A 21,644-nucleotide genomic window follows, 5' to 3' on the forward strand; every position below is an offset into this window, starting at 1 on the left:
ATCAATAATGACTTTGCCATTAACCATGGTCGGTGAGTCAGTGGACCCAAATAAGCTAGAATTCTCACCTAACACTCTTCTAGTTGAAACTGGGAGGGAGTATGATCCCTCCTTAAGTCTAAGAAGAAAGATGGGGCTGTAGGTAATGAGCAGTTCTACCTGTAATCCAGTGAAGGAAATTACCACATGCAGGGAGTGAACAGACTCTGCTGATTCTCAGATTAAAGGAGAGGCTAGACACTGTCCAGTCACCTGAGCATTGCTCATCCTGAAGCCCTGCTGCTTCCCAATCTACCTAAAGGAGGAAGTGGCTGACTGTGGCATGAGGAAACTAGTCAGGTTGTGTTTGGAGAGAGCCTTGGAAAATGAATGAAGGTGACATGTGTAAAGGGCAAACGCCTGCAAGGTGGCTGCTTAGACCAGGGTGCAGCATGTCAGGAGGCTGAGCAGAAAGTCAAGTCCATACGTCCATAAGTGCATAAGTTGTTGGGAAGCCAGAACTGGACCTGGAAAAAAACCACAATCAGATAGGGATTTTGAGCATGGATGAAGTGTGTAGAGAAAGGCGCTGAGGTGCCAGCCAGGAGTCTGCTGCAGGGACTTTGTGCAGCAAGGAGGCCCAAATGGAGAAGTAATAGAGTATCTCTGTACCAGGCTTTCCTACCTCTGCATGAACCAAACTTCCCCAGATGGATGTGATCAAAAGGAAGGAAAATCAGAGCTTTCTGGGTGGTTGTACCTGCTGTACAGAGCTCCTGGAGCACACATACGCTTCTCTGCCCAGCCAAGGCTCCTGTAGTGTTAGGTGCACACGTGGTGACTAGCCTGCCAGAATCCTGCACGTGTGTTCCCAGACCACCGTCAGAGCCAACAGAGTCCCAAGCCAGAGGCTCGCAGAAGAGCTGGCTCTTCTCTGGACTTAGGGGTTCTGGTCTAAGAATCTGGGTCAAAACACATTTTTGGTCTATAGCACAGTGCAGCCCAGACTCCTGTGTGAAAAAGTTTCCCACAAATGTGAGGTCCTGTGGGGCCCGGGCCCTAATTACAATTTCCTTCTCTGACCTCATTTTACCCCCATATTAGTCCAGCATGGGAAAATGGAAGCTTGGTGCCAGAACTCTGGAGAATGGCCTTGTCCATGCCAACTAGTTCTATATGTGACCTAATTTCCCATCCTGTCCTGGGCCACCAACAAAATGCAGGCTATTGCTAAGTCCTCTGTCCTCCCACTTAAATCACTCTGTCCAGCTCATTCTGGGTGTGGACAGGGCACATGATGTTTTATGTCCATCTACAAAGTAGGCAGATGGGCTTATTCCTCTCACCTATTTTGTTGTATTTCTGCTTCATATTGCTCTGCACTATAACCCGATAGCAATTTCATAATGATATCCCTGCTAATGTAATTTTCCATATTATGCTGTATAACCAACCCAAGGCTCTTTTAATGTGCAAACCTCTCAAGCCCCATTGTTCCCCTCTGCAGAGAGAGGGCTCTGGCAGGCTTCTTTGTTCCATGTTTCACATTCGAACCCCCTGCCATTTGTCACAGTGGCTTTTTTGAGTGCAGTGTTGTCCACTGTAGAAGGCAGCTTTCCTCGTGAGGTGAGTTCTTCACAGGAAAGCATCCCAGACACCACATCCAGTATACTCTGTTGTGGGGTCACTCCAGTATTTCCCTGGCAGACGCTGCAGATGAGGAGTGCACACACTTCAACAGGGATGTAACATGTTCCTCAAAAGTCCATTCATGAAAGAATCTAGTGTTGACATTATTTAGCACCACAGTAGTCTCAATATTTCTCCAGTTCCGTTACAGGTAATTATATAACTTTTTACATCATGGAAGCTTTCATAACTGCACTAAAAAATACAGTAAAACGAAACTCAGAATCTCAAACACAAGGAGTTTGGCATAGATGACTAACATTTTGGCATGGACCAACACGTCAGGCTCACTCCCCCATGGTATACCGCTACTTAGACAGAGTTTGGCCAGGACAGTTGAGCTACTCCAGTTCAGTAATTTTCCATTCCAGGTCCCTCCCAACCCCTCCCCTAGCTCCTCCCTTAGCTCCTCCCCTAACCCCTCCCCTAGCCCCTTGGTCTGTAAAGGCAGGATGCTTTTGCTGGGTATACCTCAGCAGATGCCACCCACACCCTCCAAATGTCCATCTGAGGGGAACCAGACACCTTCTCTCTGGGCTCCTTTACTTGCACAACCATCATAAGTGAACATGATGTGAACATCATAAATGACTGTTGCTTTCAGTCTAGCTCACAGCCCAAAATGACCTTGTGAGCCTGACCAAGCACCTTACCATGTGACCATCCACCCCTTTTTACCCACAACTTAAGGCTTTCGAGGACTTGGTGGAACAAAACTGGCATAGACCTAGGCAGATAGGGGAGTTGAACATGCCACTCCTAAGAAAGAAACCATCGTGCTTTAAATTCAGAAACTGTCAATTCTTGTGATTTTTTTCTGTGACCTATGGATTGTTTAGAACTGTGTGGTTAGGTTCCGGGGGACTGGAGAGATGGCTCAGTTGTTAAACATGCTTACTGCTTTTGCAGAGGACTCAGTACCTGATATATCAGGAAGCTCTCAACTACCTATAATTCCAGTTTCAGAAAATCTTAGGCCCTCTGACCTCTGAGGGCACTTGTATGCACACAGTGCACATAAACTCATGCAGGTACACATACATATAACTTTTTTAATCTTGACATTTGAATGTTTAACATTTGGGAAAATGTTATTGAGTTGGGGATGTGGCTCAGTGGCTTGTTCATCACTCATGAGGCCTTGGGTTCGATCCCTAGCATGGCAAAAAATAAAAATAAAATAAAATTGTATCACTTAATTTCTAAATATTTGAGTTTCCAATTACTTTGTTTTTGCTTTCATTCATTTTTTTAAGTTATCACACAAAACAATGTTTTATTATTACATGTAAATCATTTTTCTGTACCCATGTTCATCCAAATTACTCTCTCTTTTCTGTCTTTTTCTCTCCCTTTGATCCCTTCCTCCCCTATGTAGTACTCCTTTGTGTTTTCTTGTCATGTGTATGATCATGTGTGTGTGTGTATGTATGTATGTATGTGTGTATGTGTATGTGCATGTGTATGTGTGTGTATGTGTGTGTATATGTGTGTATGTGTGTGTATGTGTGTGTGTCTGTATGTGTGTATGTCTGTATGTGTGTGTGTGTATAAGTCATGTATACACTTGAAATATGGATCCTATCTATTGTGAAAATGTACTTAACAAGATTCACAACCTTTTGAAATTCATTGAAATTTTGTTTTGTGGTCCAGCACAAAAATCTATCCTGGTGAGTGTTCCATTTTTATGGGGAAAAGACTGTTTGTTCTCGGCCAAGAGTTCTATAAATGTCATCTAGGTCGAGATGGTTGCTAGTTCTGCCATAATCTTCCAAAGCTTTTGTCTACACAAGCGCTCTGTTCTGTCAGCAACTAAGAGTGGAGTAGGAAGGCTCCTGTGATGCCCATTGGTTTGTCCGTTTTTCCTTTTATACTGTTTTTTTTTTTTTTTTGCTTCCTGCATTTTGAAGCTCTGTTATGGAATACACACATATTTACAAATATTACAGCTCCGATGGATCACACACAGACTTCTCTTTGTTTTCCCCATTATAAAAGGTCCCTCTTCATCTCCAGCAGTGTCCCTTATTTTGAAGTTTGGGTTAAATAATTCATAAGCTTCTTTATGACTCTAAAAGAAAAAAATTGGGGAAAATCATATTTGTCCCTGAAGCTGCCTGACTCATTTATACTCAAAGGTATCTGCGTTTTCATTCCCTCTCATGGTATGACAGATCTCAAGGCTTAAAACATCAGTAATGCAAAGGCCAATGCTCCGTCAGAACAGTTCCTCCCAGATGTGATTCCAATGTGCCTGCCAGGGGAGCAGCTGTTTCTGCCGAGCTGCCCAGAAGAACTAACAGTTTGTCAGATCTCAGAACCTGCATGACTGCTCCTGAATGCATGGCATTGATGAGGTAGCTGCAAACGGGACTCTCCGTAAACCTCAAAAATACGGTGGCCTTCTTGGTAACACACTCCTCCCTCCAGCTTGTCCACCAGATTCTCTGCACAGAGATAGAGTGGGGTCCCGAGGTTCTTGAGCCTGTAGAATCAGATGATCGGTGAGTGTATCAAGAGCCACCCTGATGGTCAAATTTACAGAATAGGAAAAAAGGTCAAAGGCACCTGTTAGTTATTTTCCTTGTTGTTGTGACCAAATACCTGACAAGAAGCAACTTGAAAGTCCTTTTTGGCTTAAAAGAGAAGATGCTGTACATCACAGCAGGCGAAAGAAGAATGGGCTAGCTAGTGACATCACTCCCACAGCCAGAAAGCATAGAGAGAGATGATATAAATGCTGGTGCTCAAACAGGCTCTTTTCTTTTTCTTCAGCCTGGGACCTCAAGCCCATGGGATAATGCGGCCCACTTTCAAGATGGGTTTTCCTTCTTTAAGCAATTATTTCTGGAAGCACCCTCCTAGATACACTCACGGGTGTGTTTCCATGGTGATTCTAAATCCTGTAAAGCCGACAGTGATGATTAACCATCGCTGCGCCCCTGTAGTTTTTAAGTCAGAAGACGGGAAGATGGGTGTTCCCAAGCACTGCCTCGGACCCTTTCATTTTGCCGTTACACACATTCAGCAGAAAGGTAGAACTGGCCAGGTGTTCCGTATCCACTTTTAGATGATTTGATGAATAATTTTAAGGCCTTGTTGTCAAATGTGTTCTCAGAGGGAAACAGAGAAGGGATATATTGGATGCTAAATGCTCCATTATTTTTTTTACATACTATTTTGGTCAAATTTCCATTACAGACAAAAGAACCACTCTAGCTATGGGTGGCAAAATGAACGTTTCAGAAAGCCATGTGGTTACAAAGAATAAATAATCTCCAAGCTAAGTGACCATACTTAAAGACATCTGCAGAGCGGCCCACTGAGAGAAGGAATCGCCCTTTTTGATCAGGAAGCAGAAAGTGTAGACAGGAATTAGGACTCATGGGTCCATACCACTAGGGGCAGGAAGAGGGACCAAGACTTCTGGCTCCAAGGCCATATGTATCTGCTAGAACCTACCACAGGGAACAGATGCTGTAAATCTTACTGTTTAACTCTGCTCAGAATTCAAGTCCCAAATAAATCTATCTGATCAGTGATCGGAACCCCATTCAGAGCGACACCTGCAGAGAGCAGAGAACATACAGTGCTCAACTTTCCACGTACTACTAGAGAGGAACTTAGCCTGGAAAGAGGCTGGAGTGGGTGCTTAGTGTACAGCCAGTGGCCTCTACTAGGGGCCTAGCGAGAAGGAAATTTGGGTTTAAAATGCCTCAGGAATATCACGCTGGCTCCTAATGTAACCCGAGACCGAAGAGGCTGGAGCAGATCCTTGAGTAAATAGAAGAGAAGAGAAAATGGGAAAGGAAGTAGGAACTTTAGAGTACACATGGAGGAGAACCAATGAGGTGGGAGTGTAACCCATCTTCAGAAAACCTAAGCTTCCAGAGGGCAGCAAGGGGAATTAGAATGGAGGGGTGACATAGTGACCAATGTTTGGCGAGATCCATTTTGGAGTTTGGATCTTAGATGTTCCCCCCCAAGGTCCGTGTATTAGAGGCTTTGTTCTAGACCAGGGCATTGCTGGAAGGTGGACGAAGCTTTAGAGCTGGGGCTGGATGGAAGGAGATTAGGTCATTGAAGTTATGCCCTTGACAGAGATATTGGGACCCTGGCCATTTCCTTTCTCTCTCTTTCCTTCTTAGCCACCACGAAGAGAGTTGCTTCCTTCTCCACATGATCCCACCATGATGCTCTCTACTTTACCACAGCCCCAAACCACAGAGCCAAGAGACTGTGGGTGAAGACTTCTGAATCCATGAGTCAACAGAGACTTTCTTTAAATTGCTTCTGTAAATCAGCCAGTGCCCGTCCAGTCCCTCCCAAGAGACAACTGCACATGTTCAGAGTACAAACACAGGCACAGTCACACAGAATCAAGAAAGATGTCTGCCTGGATGTCCAGTAGGAGTCATCACAGGCTAATCGCCATCACGGCAGGTGAATATGCAGCTTACTGTCCCTTACCTAAAATTCATGGAATTGGAGGTATTTCAGATTTTTTTCATGCGTCAGAATATTTCCATATTTCTACTGAGATAACTTGGCACTATTACATCTGGAGTCATGTGCTGGTCCCCAGTGCACAGTGCACAGGCTTTGTGGATATGACCAGATCATAAAGGCTCTGATGTCTCGATTGTTGACACGCTGATGATCCTGTAAGCTGACAGCATCTAAGGATGTAGAGCCACCTTTGGGGAAGCAGGTCATGGGAGGTATGTACAGGGAGACTTGTCCCTGGCCTCTTTCCTCCTTCCTCTCTGCCCCACTCTCACCCTCTGGACCTCTAATCCACTATGAGGCAGGCAATACCTTCCATTGTAATGTCTGGTCTGACCACAGGCCCAGAAACAACCAACCATGGACTGAAACCTCTGAAATCACTGGGCAAAGTAAACCTTTTCTCCTTTCAGCTTCTATGTTGAGTATTTGGTTGTCAAGGAGACAGAGGGAGAAAATAGGTTGGCATAGCATCAAAGTCAAAATACAAAATGTGTGTATTTCATGTATACCTTATGTACATACACCAGAGGTGAGTTTATATAATATTTTGCTTACTGAAATTGAAGGTCCTGGGAGGATTTTTCCCCTTGGGAATGATGAGTAAACTGTGTATTATGTACCTGCATTTCTATTGCAGCCTGCCACAGAAGTCAGATATGAAATTTTCCACTTTGTAGGGCAAGGTCTTGTGAGCACTTAAAAACTTTTGAGAATTGAGAAGTTCAAATATACATTCTACATATTCTCCATTTGCGTGTGTATCAATGTAGACTTTTAAAAACATTGTTGGGGTGGGAAGGTTAGTTCAGCAGTTACCCTAATCCTAACTCTCACCCTTCTGCTGTTGCAGAGGACCCAGGTTCAGTTCCCAGAACCCATATCAGGTAGCTCAGAACTGCCTGTAACTTCAGTTCCAGGGGATACAACACCTTCTGGCCTTTTAAGGTACCTGCATGCACATGATACACAGAAGTTCAAGCAGGCATACATACATACATACATACATACATACATACATACATACATACATTTTTTTAATGTTCAGGGACCAGTGAAATGGCTCACTGTGTAAGGATACTTGCCACCAAACCTGATGATCTGAATTTAATTCCTGGGAACCTCATGGTAGAAAGAGAGAACCAACTTCCACAAGTCGTCCTTTGATCTCTATATGTGTGCTAAATTAATTAACTAATAATAAATGTAAAAACAATATTGGGCAGAGAAATAGCTCAGTGATTAAGAGCACTGACTGTTCTTCCAAAGGACCTTGCCCAGAACCCGTGTGTCAGCTCACAACCATCTATAACTCCAACTCTAGTGGTTGTGATGCCCTCTTATGGTCTCCACAGGCACTAGGCACGCATGTGGTACACAGACATGCATGCAGGCAAAATACCCATACTTGGAAAATAAAAACAAACAAACAAACAAACACTGAACAAAAAGCAAGATGTCAAAAGTTTCAGACAGGAACTTTTAAAAACACACAGCACACTAATATGAGTCTTTTTAATGAACACAAGTGTGGGTGTGTAGGTTGATGTCATTAGGTAGGTGAAGGCAAACAAAGTAAAACGAGGCCTGCCATTGGACGAGAAGGAAGGGAGGCAGGAACAAAAGTTTTAGAAGGGGAGAGAAAGAGAGAGAGACAGAGACAGAGACAGAGAGAGAGACAGAGAGAGAGAGGGAGAGAGACAGAGAGAGAGGAAGAGAGAGAGAGAGACAGAGAGAGAGAGAGGGAGAGAGACAGAGACAGACAGAGACAGAGACAGACAGAGAGACAGAGACAGAGACTGGAGTGAGGAGAGAGGAGCTGAGAGAACATGGCGGTGGGTGTTAAGATTTTTCTCTGCGCATAGTTACAGGTTGTTATGATTGTTCTTAAGGGATGAGTGTGAACAGGATTTTGTGCTGTCTAGATGGGAAAATTATATCTTACCAATTGGATCAGAGGATACTGTGTGGTGTACTCTGGCATGTGGCGACTGAATTGAATTCAAGAGAGTATATGGTGGCTGGACACACCAGGCCAGCATGGAATCGGGATGTGTATGCCTGGCATGGTCACAACCAGCCCTGGGAACCAGGTGGGTAGAGAGATTGCCACGGACTCAGAGAGTAGCCATCGGTAGCGTGAGATGGGATGGAGCTGTGAGGAACCGGGTCAAAACGTACCTGGGGCAGCATGGAGCCACTGAGGTAAATTAGTGCTAGTTCCAAAGGCCCGCTGGAACCAGAACTAGCGAGAGCACCCACCAGGGTACACGGGAACTGTTCTGCCCCTTTTTATTTTTTACCACAACACGGGTGTGCATGTGAACATGTACATTGTGAAAATTTCCTCTAAATTGAAGCATTCTCTCTAGGAGGGGTAAGGGAGCCTCATGAAACTCAAGAAGTAAACAAACCCCACAAGTCCCGTCAAAGCTGAAACTTCCGAGATTCACAAGGCCCCTTCTACGTTTATAAAAACAGCACATTGCTGAAAGAACAAACTCTCAGGCCTAAGAAACCGTCTGCAAGTAATGGAGAGAGCTGGAAAGAGGCAGCTTTTGCGAACCATCGCCCATGTTGGGGTGGGTTTTGCAGGAATTCGGAGCTGTCTATGAGTCACCTGTAAGTACCCTCAATAAACAAGTTGGACTTTGGTAGAATTATTGCTTTGATCTGTCCTTGGTGCTGTCTCAGGAATAAGTGGAGATTTGTGTCATTTCACTGGCGTGTACTTCCTAGCATGTGACTGCTGGAGGTTAAATCAAAAGCATGAGGGAATAAAATAGAATTAGCCATTGTCGTGTCAAAAAGCTTTATCTCTGTTCCTAGAATTCAGTTTTTTAATGTGTAGAAGAAAATAGACAACATATCCACAGCTATTAACTTAGGTGGGTGACAATGTGATTGTCAGATCCTTTGTTTAGTTTTCTATGGAGTCTAATTTCTCACAAAAGAGTTTATTTTTTGAAAAGGAGAAGGTGGTGACTCTAAAGTGGTTTCACACACTTAATGCAACTTGACCAACATTTGTTTCTGGATGACATTTGGATTTGCTGCATAGCAGGGTCAAGCACTGCAATCCCCACTCTCTCTGGGTTTAGTCAAATTGATGTGACTTCAGGTGGCTTATCCCACACACAGAGATGCAATTCAAAATCACCACAGCTTCTACCGTCCTCTGGAAGAGGGCAGGTGGGCTAGCTCAGAGCTGTAGTAAATGAACTTGGGTCATGAGCAAGAGAGATAGCCCTGGAAGACAGAAGCAGAAAAGTTAGCTTCCAAGGGGGAATGATTAGCTTAGAGAAGGGACAGGAGAGCTAGAGAAATGGGGTCAGCAGAGTCCCTGGGAGACGCCCTGGATCTGAGGTAACATCTCTCTGGTCTGGGGACAATTGTGGCCACCAGAATAAAGAACCTTGGTCATCCCACAATTGTTCAGATTACCCAGGTTCATTGCATGTCCTTCCCAGCCTCTCCAAGTCAAGACACCTTGATTTCTATGCCCCTATGAGGGCATACATTGTGAAGTGGGTTTCCCTAAAAGGAAACCAAGGAATAGTCTCCTGAGAGGGCTTTACAGAGATGCTGAGAAGCATCAAGGCTGACAAAACACACAGCTTATAGTCACCCTTTTTACAGATGAGAAAAGTGAGTCCCAGAGAAATTAAATCATTTTTCCAGGACCACACATGTAGGGCAGAACTAAGTTCTAGGTCTATTCTTTGAGCCCTAAGCTCATCCCTCTCACCACTCCAAAGACCCAACAAAGCCCATGAGAAAAGCACAAGGGAAATTTCCTTGCCTGACATTTCTCTCAGCATACTGGCCATCTGAAAGCTGTTGCTTCTCAGAATGTCCGTGTTTTCTCAGTCCAGATGGAAATTAAGGCCGTGACCGTGTTCAGGATGTGCTGCTGTGCTACAGGGAGCGCTGCTGAGGGCATTGTCTTATCTCAGCTCAGAGATGCGATTCCTCATTCTGTTCGGCTGGAATACGTGTCTGTGGAGGACAAATTAGATAGCCCTGGTGAGACTAATCACGTAATAAATGGCAGTTGCACTCTGAAGAGCACAGATTCATGGAGAAGTGGCCCTGGGCACTATTAAGGAGCCCCGGATAAGCAAGGCTGTGTACACCTGCCTTTGTGCCCATCCTTCCCCAAGAGGGATTGGAGAGGCTGAGGGTGGCAGGAAAGTGGGTACCAAGTGGGGCACTTTGGCATAATGAAGTGAGCTTGTCTCCTGAAGAGCCCTATTGGTCATATTTGGAGGAAAATGTTTTAGATGAGGTCCCCTGGTAATTGTGTTACCGTCATAATAACTAATGCTTGGGCTGTACAGTGGGGCTGAGAACAAGCAGGAAGACAGGAAGGGAGAGGCAACATTTGTGACATCCTTGTTTGAAGGTTTTCTTCTTCGTAAGGAGCAGGCAGCCTAGAGCTAGCCAGAAAGTGCTTCAGCTAAAGAAAAGATGCCAGTTATGCATCCAAAGACAACTTCAAATCATGCTGGATTAAGTGTGTGTGTGTGTGTGTGTGTGTGTGTGTGTGTGTGTGTGTGTGTGTGTGTGGTATACTGCAGAGAACCATAGATCCCATATTTACATACTTTCATGATTATTTAAGAAAAGCATGCCCGCTATTTAAAAAATCAGGTACTGGGCCAGAGGAATAGATCAGTGAGTGAGTAAAGCACTTGCTGTGTAACCATCAGTACACAAACCCCCTGTTTAAAAGGCTGGGCGTGGTAGTGCACACCTGCAATGCCAGTGCTGAGGGAAGTGAGGGATTCCTAGAGCAATCACTGACTGGCCATCCAGCCTGCCCTAACCAGTAAGCTAGACCCCCTACTGATTATACCTGAAATAAAATGTTTCAGAGCTGATCCCCTGGTAATCGTGTTACTATGACAATAACTAATATTTAGGCTGCACAGAGGAGCTAGCTATGGAAGGTGGGGAATTAAGATGTCTCAGTGGCAGAGGGACAGGCGTAAAAAAAAAAAAAAAAAAAGATGTCTCAGTGGTAAACATGCCTGCTGTCCATCCAGACAGCCTGAGTGTCATCCCTGGGATCCTCATGGAGAAGGGAAAGAACCAGTTCCCGCAAGCTGTCTGACTTCCACATACACACTACGGTTAGCATAATGTAATTTTAAAGGAAGGAACAACAACCAGGGGTGATCTCATGCCTCCACTTTTACATCTATACACAGGCACTGACACACACACACACACACACACACACACACACACACACACACACACACACAAATACAAAAAGTAACATCATCTTGAAACATATGTGGACTTCTATCCCTTAGCTCTTTCTCTAGCCTTGAATCACTCCCCAAGTACTGTGGGGCCCATCACTTCTGCCCTTGCCAGAGATTCAAAAGTGGTTAGCATGACAGTGCAGATTCATAACCCCTCACAGTCACAGCCCCTCTGCTAGTTTGAGGGTCTTCTTGTTCCTGATCCCCTCCACGGCTTTTCACCCCCACCTGCTTTCTGCGCTCACCACCACGGGCCCAGGTGTGGTGCCTGTTCTAATCCACTTCTCCATCGCTGACCAAAACACGTGACCAAAAGCAACTTAGAGACCAAAGGAATTGCTTCATCTTATATTTCAGGTAACAGTTCATCACTGAGCAGTTCCTCAGGCAGGAAGCTGGAGGCTAGAACTGAAGCAGAGACCACACTACTTACTGGTTTCCTTTCTCTGACCAGCTCTGTTTCCTTTCTCTGACCGACTCCGCTTGCTCCCTTACACAGCTCAAGTCCACCTGCCCAGGGATAGCAGCACCCACAGTGGGCTGGTACCTCTTACATCAATTAGCAGGAAAACGCCCCACAGACACTCCAATCTGAGAGATGCAATTCCTCAATCCAGGTCCCATCTTCCCTGGTGACTCTTATTTGTGTGTCAAGGTGACAAAAACTAACCAACACGGTGCCTAAAGGCTTCACTGGTTTTCACAGGAAGTCCTCTCAGGCATTTCAGCTAGGGTCGGGGGTCAGACATTATCCCTGTGGCAGCCTTCCTGTGCCTAGTTCCCACACTAACCCTGGGAGCACCAGGAATATTGGTTGAGGCTAGAAGTTTGAGCCTGGCCCTACCTCCTGTTTGCTCTTTGCTTCCCAGCTTTGAATACAATGTGAAAAACCACCTGGAAGTAGCTAGAACTCCTGTTGTCTGCTGTGCCTTCCCCTCAAACCTGTGAGTTAAGAAATAAATAAATAAACCCCCCTCTTTGATAAATTGCCTCTTGGAAGTGTCAGGTACTTGGTGACAGCATTTGAGAAAAATAATTAATACAAGAGGTCATTTCAGGTTCAGTGATGTCGTGAGGTCATATGTTCTTTTGGGGTGACCTAATCCCACAGATAAGACTAGTGGGATTAAAAGGAAGGAAGAAAATACGTGGTTCGGTCCACATCAAGAAGAAAGGCATGGTGGCACATAATGAACTGAACCTCTGAACCTGTAAGCCAGCCCCAATTAAATGTTGCCCTTTATAAGAGTTGTCTTGGTCATGGTGTCTCTCACAGCAATGGAACCCTAACTGAAACACTGGCCTAAAGAGTGAGTTTCAGGACAGCCAGGGCTACGCAGAGAAACCCTGTCAAGGGTGTGGTGGGCACATGAGGATGCACTAGGGAAAAATCTCTTCAGTAAACCAGGAAGAGAGTTTCACCAAAACCTGGCCTAGAGGCCCCTTGACCTTGGACATCCAGCTGGCAAGACACTGAGGAAAACAGTGGCTGTGATTGAGCCGCCAGTCTGTGGGGTTGATTCTGCCATTGCCGTGCGCGTTAGAGAACATGTACGAGTTCTGCCCTTTTCACTTAGCAGTAGTACATGGCAGACGTCTTTGGCTCCTTTCCAATTTGGCTCACCATTCCTAATGTTATGACTTAAGCACTCCTGACAGCAAGACTTTTCGGCTCAAAGCAGGAGAGAAAGACAGAGAAACTATGGTTCAACGAAAAACCTCGGCACCTCAGAATCTGGTCGAAGCCTCTCGTACCAAGTAATGGCCTGGATGAGTACGCATTAATCCTAGGTGGAGGCAGGAAGACCTCAATGAGTTTGAAGCCAGTCTGGTTACATACACAATTAATGTTTGTTTAAGGCCTTTCTCCCTTCCCAGCTATGAACCTGTAATCTCCTAAGAATCTCAGTAGGAACCTCCTTTACCATAAATAGAAATACCCTCTATATTTCTTCTGCAACTCTAGCGGCTCCTGGTTTTTTGTTTTGTTTTGGTTTGGTTTGGTTATTTTATTTTTTTATTATTTTTTCAGATGCCTCTGAAGCCTCCCTATAATCTCATTTAGTGAAAAAAGTGATAAAAAACCAAGTTGAGAACAACCAGAATGCTACCTACATCAATGGCTACACACTTAACTCTGATTCCTCTTTGAGAAGGCCATTCTCTGGGGTGCGCCTTCTTTCTCTCACGTGCCTTACTATCTATCTTCAATAACTCCAATTCTGCCTCATACTGGTTCATCCTGAAATTCTTTCTGTGTAGTGTGGGCCAAGGATATAACTTTACCTGAGTCAGGGCCCTTAAATATTCAGGGAACTCCTTGGGCTGCTGACCTGACATTGTGGAGTCATAACTCTGTCTTTACTGCCATTGGATAGTGTGTGTCCAAATACACGTGTTCTGAGTTCAAAACCTCCCTGAAAGCAATTCTCCGAAGTCCCATAGTGTAGTTCCCGCATTCTGACACAGAGTAAAAAGTATGGTGCCTACCCTGGGACCAGTCCGGCCCTACTACACCTACTCTGGGACAGGTTCCTTCCTAAGCCTGTTTTATCTCACAGAAAGCTTCTCCAGCTCTGAGTCATCCCAGACCGTGCTCCAGCCACTGCAGCAGGAACTTGTTCAGGCAAGGGTCAGGCCTCAGAGGCGTGGCTGAATCCGGCGCAGGTCGGTTTTTCAGCCGTTTTCCCATATAGACTGGAGAAAACATTGCTACCACCGTCAAGCTGTTTATCGTCTGCTCCAACTACCACCTTCCCCCCCAGCACCAGCTTTTTAGAAACAGGAACTTCCCACTTGTAACTGGAAGCTGAGAGATGCACCAGAGGTGGTGGCTGAGCCGCAGGCACCCTAAGGCTACATGCTTCCAGAATCCAGAACCAACCCTGCAGTCTCTGGAGGTCTGTAAAGCCTTAATAAGTAAACCCTCCCACAACCCTGATAAACACTCCAAGGTCCTGGCGAGAGCCCCTACAACTCACCGTGTAGATGGTTCCACCACCATCACCACCGCTTGGGAGGTGGACAGGAAGTGGTCAATGGCTCCCTGCCTGTTTCCTCCTCTATGCCATGTCCTGAGTGAGGGTCAGGGTGGACTGGGCCTCATCCCCTCAGCCACGCCAACTTTTTTTTTTTCTCCTCAAATGCTGAAAGCTGCCTCTAAAAGGCACACATTCCTCCTCATTCCCAGTTCCAATGAGCAGCAGGCCACCTGCTCCTGAGCCTTGCTGAAAGCTCAGTGGGTCTGTCTGGGATGTGTTAGTCCTCTCCCTACCCACAGGAAGGAACAGAGTGAAGGAAGATGTTCCTGCACCTGGAGCTCTGTCTCTGTGCACTGGCATAGCATGGAGCCCTGTCTCTGTGCACTGGCATAGCATGGAGCTCTGTCTCTGTGCACTGGCCTAGCATGCAGCTCTGTCTCTGTGCACTGGCCTAGCATGCAGCTCTGTCTCTGTGCACTAGCATAGCATGGAGCTCTGTCTCTGTGCACTGGCCTAGCATGGAGCTCTGTCTCTGTGCACTGGCCTAGCATGCAGCTCTGTCTCTGTGCACTAGCATAGCATGGAGCTCTGTCTCTGTGCACTGGCCTAGCATGCAGCTCTGTCTCTGTGCACTGGCCTAGCATGCAGCTCTGTCTCTGTGCACTGGCCTAGCATGCAGCTCTGTCTCTGCACTGGCCTAGCATGCAGCTCTGTCTCTGTGCACTGGCCTAGCATGCAGCTCTGTCTCTGTGCACTGGCCTAGCATGCAGCTCTGTCTCTGTGCACTGGCATAGCATGCAGCTCTGTCTCTGTGCACTGGCCTAGCATGCAGCTCTGTCTCTGTGCACTGGCCTAGCATGCAGCTCTGTCTCTGTGCACTGGCCTAGCATGCAGCTCTGTCTCTGTGCACTGGCCTAGCATGCAGCTCTGTCTCTGTGCACTGGCATAGCATGGAGCTCTGTCTCTGTGCACTGGCATAGCATGGAGCTCTGTCTCTGTGCACTGGCAAAGCATGGATGGTCCCAGGTGATAGAGGGAAAGCCCACAGGATGGGAATATAAGAGCTTCCCTTAGATGCTGCTCCAGTCTCACCTGTATACTGAGTCCTTGATCAGGACAGATGGGCCACCCTCCTCACACTAGTTGTCTGATCATAGGAGCCACAGGACATATACCCTTATCTATTGTGGGTTTCAATGTACCCCCGAACGACCTCATGCCAACACAGCACAGCCAGGTGAAGCTTCCCAAGATGACTAAGAATATGCCTGCCCTTGCCATACTCAGGAATCTGGGGTAACCCAAACAAGCCCCATATCCCAGAGGCTGCTCCATCCCCTGAACCCACAGCACATTATCCCAAGATATTTCCATTCTAACTCATCCTTGATGTATCTGTCTTGTCTTGTCTGCTCTCTGCCTGGAGCCTGGGGAGAAGGAGGGTCTCTGAAGAGCCAGGTCTAGATAATTTATGGCCGTAGAACCAGGCTCAGAACTGTTTCTCTCTGACTCACCCCTTCCGCCTCTGTTGCCCCATCTATACAATAGCTGTGACACCCACATCTTGAAGGCAGAGGCTGGACCATGCGACCCTCTGAAGGTGTATCCTGTCTTATCTGGCTAATCAGAGCCAGATATCACCCTTTAGGTCTCAGGTGGCTTCAAGACCTGCAGGTGCTCAGCAAAGGCTGTGAAGTTAATTCCTTCCCCCATGACTTCTGGATATGACTCAGACCTTGCCTGTCTGTGACAGAACCCAGGCATGGGGGTTGACCCTTCAGGCTTCTCCCTTCACCTCTGCACTTCCCAGCAAGAGCAGCCCTTAGGACAGCTGCTGAGTCTCCAGATGAGGGCTGAATGGCTGCAGCTGCCCTGTGGCCAGCACCATCATCTGATAACCGCAGGAGGCTCCTCCCCTACAGACACCAGCAGGCAAAGGCACAGCAAGAGGAGGCCTCGTGATCCACTGAGGTTTGGTCTGTTGCTATGTTGTAATACCAAATTCTATACCCGGAGGTCTAATTGTACGTGTGAATTCTCACATTTACCAGATTTTGTTGTGGAAGCCTTGTTCCTTAATTTAAAACTATTGGTTAAATAAAAATAGCACAGTCAGTTACAGGAGGGATTAGAGGTGGGCAGGGTTTGAGTTACCTGGTTAGGAGTTGCAGAAAGAGGGAAAAGAGAAGGGTACAGGAGGAGAGAGGAGAGGGGAGAGAGGAGGAAGCCACCATGAGAGGAGAGATACCATGACCACATGACCAGGAGAAACAGAGAGTATTTGGAGTATACAACTGGGGAAGTAGCCAAGCCAGTAGTTAGGAAAGTAAATTAGGGTTTACCGCCCAATAATTGTTAAAGTCAAATAAAATAGCCACAATCTGAGTCTCATTCATTTGTAAGCTAAAACGAGGACAAGTTGAAGTTGGTTCGACTACAATGATCTAGTCTCCAAAGTTCCCCTGGCTGTGGAGGAAGACAGGATGCAGAATCCCGTAGGAAGACAGTCAGGACTGTTAGGATTGTGGGGAAAAGGAAGGTACTGAATCCCCACTCTGACCTGCTCTGTCTTGTCAGCCAAGTGTCCTCTTCAGAGGTGAAATTGGGTGTGACAGGCTTTGAGCCGTGGGCCTCACTGTGCCATGAGCTGGCTCTGCAGGCCCTATGGCATCTGCCTGGGTTCGTGGATCAGCTTGGCCAATATCAACCAAACTACTCAAGTTTCTTATGCTTGAGTGTCACCTGTAGCATTTAGATAAAACTGTTCTGTTTTACATCATGGTTGCAGCAGGCACCCCAAAGACAAGCAGGGGAAAGAACCTGGAAAATTTGAAGGGTTCTGAGATAGTTGGGGACTCCCTGGTTGTCTGCAATGGGACTCTAAAATGGCCACTCACTAAGAGTCATTTGCCAACTGTCAACCAACTCAGAGACGATAAAATATCACATTTGCATTTCATGCAAATATTTAACAAAATTAGCATAAACTCTAAATTTGTTAAGCGGAATGTGGATAATTGGCTTTCTTTCCTTTCATAAGCTACTAGCCACCATGTTCAGCAAATCAAACATGAAATTTAGCTATGCAGACACATGGGCCATTTGACCGGCTGATGGGTGAGTTTGATCAGAATTCAGGCCCCTGAGGCTGCACCTTCATGAGACTCCAGAGGATACTTTCTGTTCTTGTAGCTGAAAAAGCACTCAATTTGGAGAAAAGGTTTCAGCCAGGGTCACCACTAGCTTTAATAAGCCAATTAGCAACATTGGCCAGAATTAAACTTCCTCAGAAGTAAGGGTGTGTGTGTGTGTGTGTGTGTGTGTGTGTGTGTGTGTGTGTGTGTGTGTGTGTGCGTGTGTGTGCGTGTGTGTGGTATGTATCTGTGTCAAAGGTCAATTTCTCCTGCCACTCCTCAGCCTCCCTTCACCTTAGGTTTTGGGGTTTTGGATTGTTTTTGTTTGGTTTGGTTTGATTTGGTTTTGAGAACACATCTCTCACTGGCCTAGAGATCACTGCTTAGGCTAGACTGGATGGCCAGTGAACACTCCAATTCCCCAGTGCTGTGATTACAAGCATGTGTCAACTTAGTATTTTTATGTTGATTCTGGAATCAGATTCAGGTCCTTGTGCTTACAAGGCAAGAGTTTTAGCAGCTGAGCTCATACCCAAACTTCCTTGAGTGTTTTAAATGTCCTAGAGCACATCTGGCAGCTCTACCCCAGCTGGTCTCTTATGACTCCATCAGCTCCCTTCTTTTCCCCTCCCTGTTCCCTCAGGACCTAGAGCTCCAAATTGTGGCAGATGTTCTCTCTAGCATGTGATTTCTGTCATCATGGCTGACAGTCATAACCAGTCATCAGCTGGGGAAAGGCATTCCAGTCCACACTGCTTTCTAGGTAGAGGGGAAATGACTTTCTGGACTATGGTGATTTCAGAAACAAACCAGGTGTAGTCCCTGGCTGCCCTCACTGGCTACTTACTTACCTTGGAGCATGTTGTGGTTTGAATAAGAGTGACTCCCATAGACTCATATACTTCAATGCTTAGGGAATGGCATTAGGAGCTATGGCCTTGCTATAGAAGTGTGTCACTGGGTGTGGCCCTCAAATGCCCAATCCAGGTTCCGTGGCTTTCTTCCTGCTGCCAGATTCGGACTTAGAACCCTCAGTTACCTCTCCTGCACCATGTCTGCCTGCATGCTGCCATGCTTCCTGCTCTGACGGTAATGGACTAAACCTCTGAACTGTAAGCTACTCCCAATTGAATGCTTCCCTTTATAAGAGCTTCAATGGTCATAGTATCTCTTCAAAGCAATAGAACAAGACAGGGCTTGTCTTAATTGATGAGCAGATCTGGAAAGGAGGCCACATCTCTTAGGCAACCCAGACAACAGAAAGGCAGCTGGGACAGAGAAGAATGATTAGGGAACAGTGTTGAAGCTCAGAACCCAGCCCCCTGCAGCTTAAAGACAAGGTTCTGGGAGTCCATCCAGCAACCTTTCTTGCTCCACCCTCATCAGACTTCCAAGGCCTTTATTAGAAAGGGTGGCTGGCTGCATGCTGAGTTCCTGACTCAGCATACTTGGGAAGGGATCCGAGGAATTTCATTTCTTATAAAGTCTCATAAATTGCTGGTGGGTCACTGCTGACCAAAGCCCTACATCTTCAGAGACAGCTTGGTATACTGGTCTGTTGTTAGTGTATTCAAAGTCTCACTCTGCCCTTCCTGCTGTGTGACCCCTGGCAAGTAGTTGATCTCTCTGTTTACTGAAGTCCCTCACCGCTCAGATAAAGCTAAGGATAGCAGTTGTGCCCTAGAGCTAGTGTGTGCCTTGGTTAAGGGACAACCCTGAGCACTTCATGCTGTTATGGAATTCTGTTCTGCTCGTTGCCCTCTTAATCTAAGAATTGTGTGAAAACTCTAAGGGGGATTCTAAGCCCCTCACTGGGCAGCATCAGGCATTCACAATAATAGTGCTTGATTTCTTTCAGGCATTGCCGCTGGAGCAGATGTAGATTGTCAGCAATGAGCACCACCCTTAGAAAGCATTTGGAAAAATAAAATGGTTAGTGGATCTAGGTTAAGATGTTTTTGCTAATGGCTCTGATGTAGGAAAATCTTAGGGAACAATCCGAAGTTCAGAAAGGCACACTCTTATTAGTTAAGCGGGGGACCCTTTATGGTCAGGGAACAAGAACAATGGCAGCACTGGCTGACATGTCTCACTGAGGCTGGACTGGTGATGACTGGTTTCTTACACCCACTTTTGCTCTCAGATTCCCTGATATGATTTAATAAGAACTGCTGATGAGTAGACACATGTTCTAAAATTTAAGATAGATATGACTGTTTTTATATGACTGTTTTTAGATTTGTGATTCTTTAAAGATTTTTATAAGATTACTTTTAAAGATAACTAATAAAATAATTAATCTGTTCTTTGTAACTGCAAATTGCTGCCTGCCAGTAGGAGTGCCTTGGTTAGGGTTTCATTGTTGTGAAAAGACACCATGACCAGGGCAACTCTTATAAAGGACAACATTTAACTGGGGCTGGCTTACAAATTCAGAGGTTCAGTCCATTCTCATCATGGTCAGAAGCATGGCCACATCTAGGCAGGCATGCTTCTGGATGAGCAGTTCTACTTCACATTTCAAAGGCAGCTAGGAGAAGACTGGCTTCCAGGCAGCTAGGATGAGGGTCTTAAAATCAATGGCCACAGTGGTACACTTCCTCCAACAAGGCCACACCTACTCCAACAAGGCCACACCTACTCCAACAAGGCCACACCTACCACAACAAGGCCACACCTACCACAACAAGGCCACACCTCCTAGGAGTGCCACTTCCTGAGCCAAGCATATTCAAACCACCACAAGGAGAAACTGGCTGAGCATGTTCCTCACTCACACTTTATTAATATATAACAAGTTGCTTTGTTGCAAATGTATGTGGGTTCTTGGGAATAATTAGTTTTGTTTACCTGTACTACATAACGTTATTTCTTGTAAAGGTATTAGGGAGCATACTGTTTTTTCACAGTCACTCAGTAGATGGAAACCAGAGAGTAATAGCATTGTAGTTTTATACTGCTGAGATATATGGGATAGATATAGATATGGGAGGAAAAAAGATGTTGAACATTGTTCCTTCCACCCATAACTATGTGTATGTATGTATGTGTTTATGTGTATATATATATATATGTATATATATATATATATAGTTTGTGTGGGAATGTATTGGAACTCTGTTCTGTTCCATCCATTAAATATATATGTATGTATGTATATATATATATATATATATGTGTGTGTGTGTGTGTGTGTGTGTGTGTGTATGTATGTGTGTGTGTAAAGCTTATGTGGGTATGTGTTGGAGCTTGCTGCATCCACTGACTGTGTGTATATATGTGTATTTATGTGTGCGTGTATACATATATATATATGTATGTATATATATATATGGGGGTTAAATGCTTGGAGCCTCCTCTTTGGAATTTTGTTCCATCCACCCACCTAGTATATGTATATATGTGAATATATGTATACGTGAAATGCTTGGAGCCTGCCTGTTGGAACTTTGCTCCAGTCATTCAATGTGTAATTGTCTGTCTGTCTGTAGGTCTGTATGCATGTATGTATTTGTATATATGAAGTTATCGAAGTCTACTTTTTTCTTAATTCACTCAGTGTGTGTGTGTGTGTGTGTGTGTGTGTGTGTGTGTGTGTAAGAATTTTGTATATATGTGAATATATGTATACGTGAAATGCTTGGAGCCTGCCTGTTGGAACTTTGCTCCAGTCATTCAATGTGTAATTGTCTGTCTGTCTGTAGGTCTGTATGCATGTATGTATTTGTATATATGAAGTTATCGAAGTCTACTTTTTTCTTAATTCACTCAGTGTGTGTGTGTGTGTGTGTGTGTGTGTGTGTGTGTGTGTGTAAGAATTTTCTCTCTTTTCTTTTCTTTCTGACTGGCCCTGAGAAGTTAAAAGAGCTCAGAGATTTTGCTGGTTACAGGGAATGCCAACCCCAGTAAATTAAGCTTTGTTCTCTCAGAAAAAAAAAAAAGCCTGCTGAGCAATTCTCTAATTGCTGGCTACCATAGGCAGTAGCCCTCATTGGTATCTGAACCAACCCTTGCCAGCTGCTCTCAGCACTGACCCTCACTGGCTGCCTGCCTCAGTTTACCCTGTGGTATCAAAGCTG

The sequence above is a fragment of the Rattus norvegicus genome, chromosome 1, assembly GCF_036323735.1.
Source record: "Rattus norvegicus strain BN/NHsdMcwi chromosome 1, GRCr8, whole genome shotgun sequence".
Taxonomy (NCBI): Eukaryota; Metazoa; Chordata; class Mammalia; order Rodentia; family Muridae; genus Rattus; species Rattus norvegicus.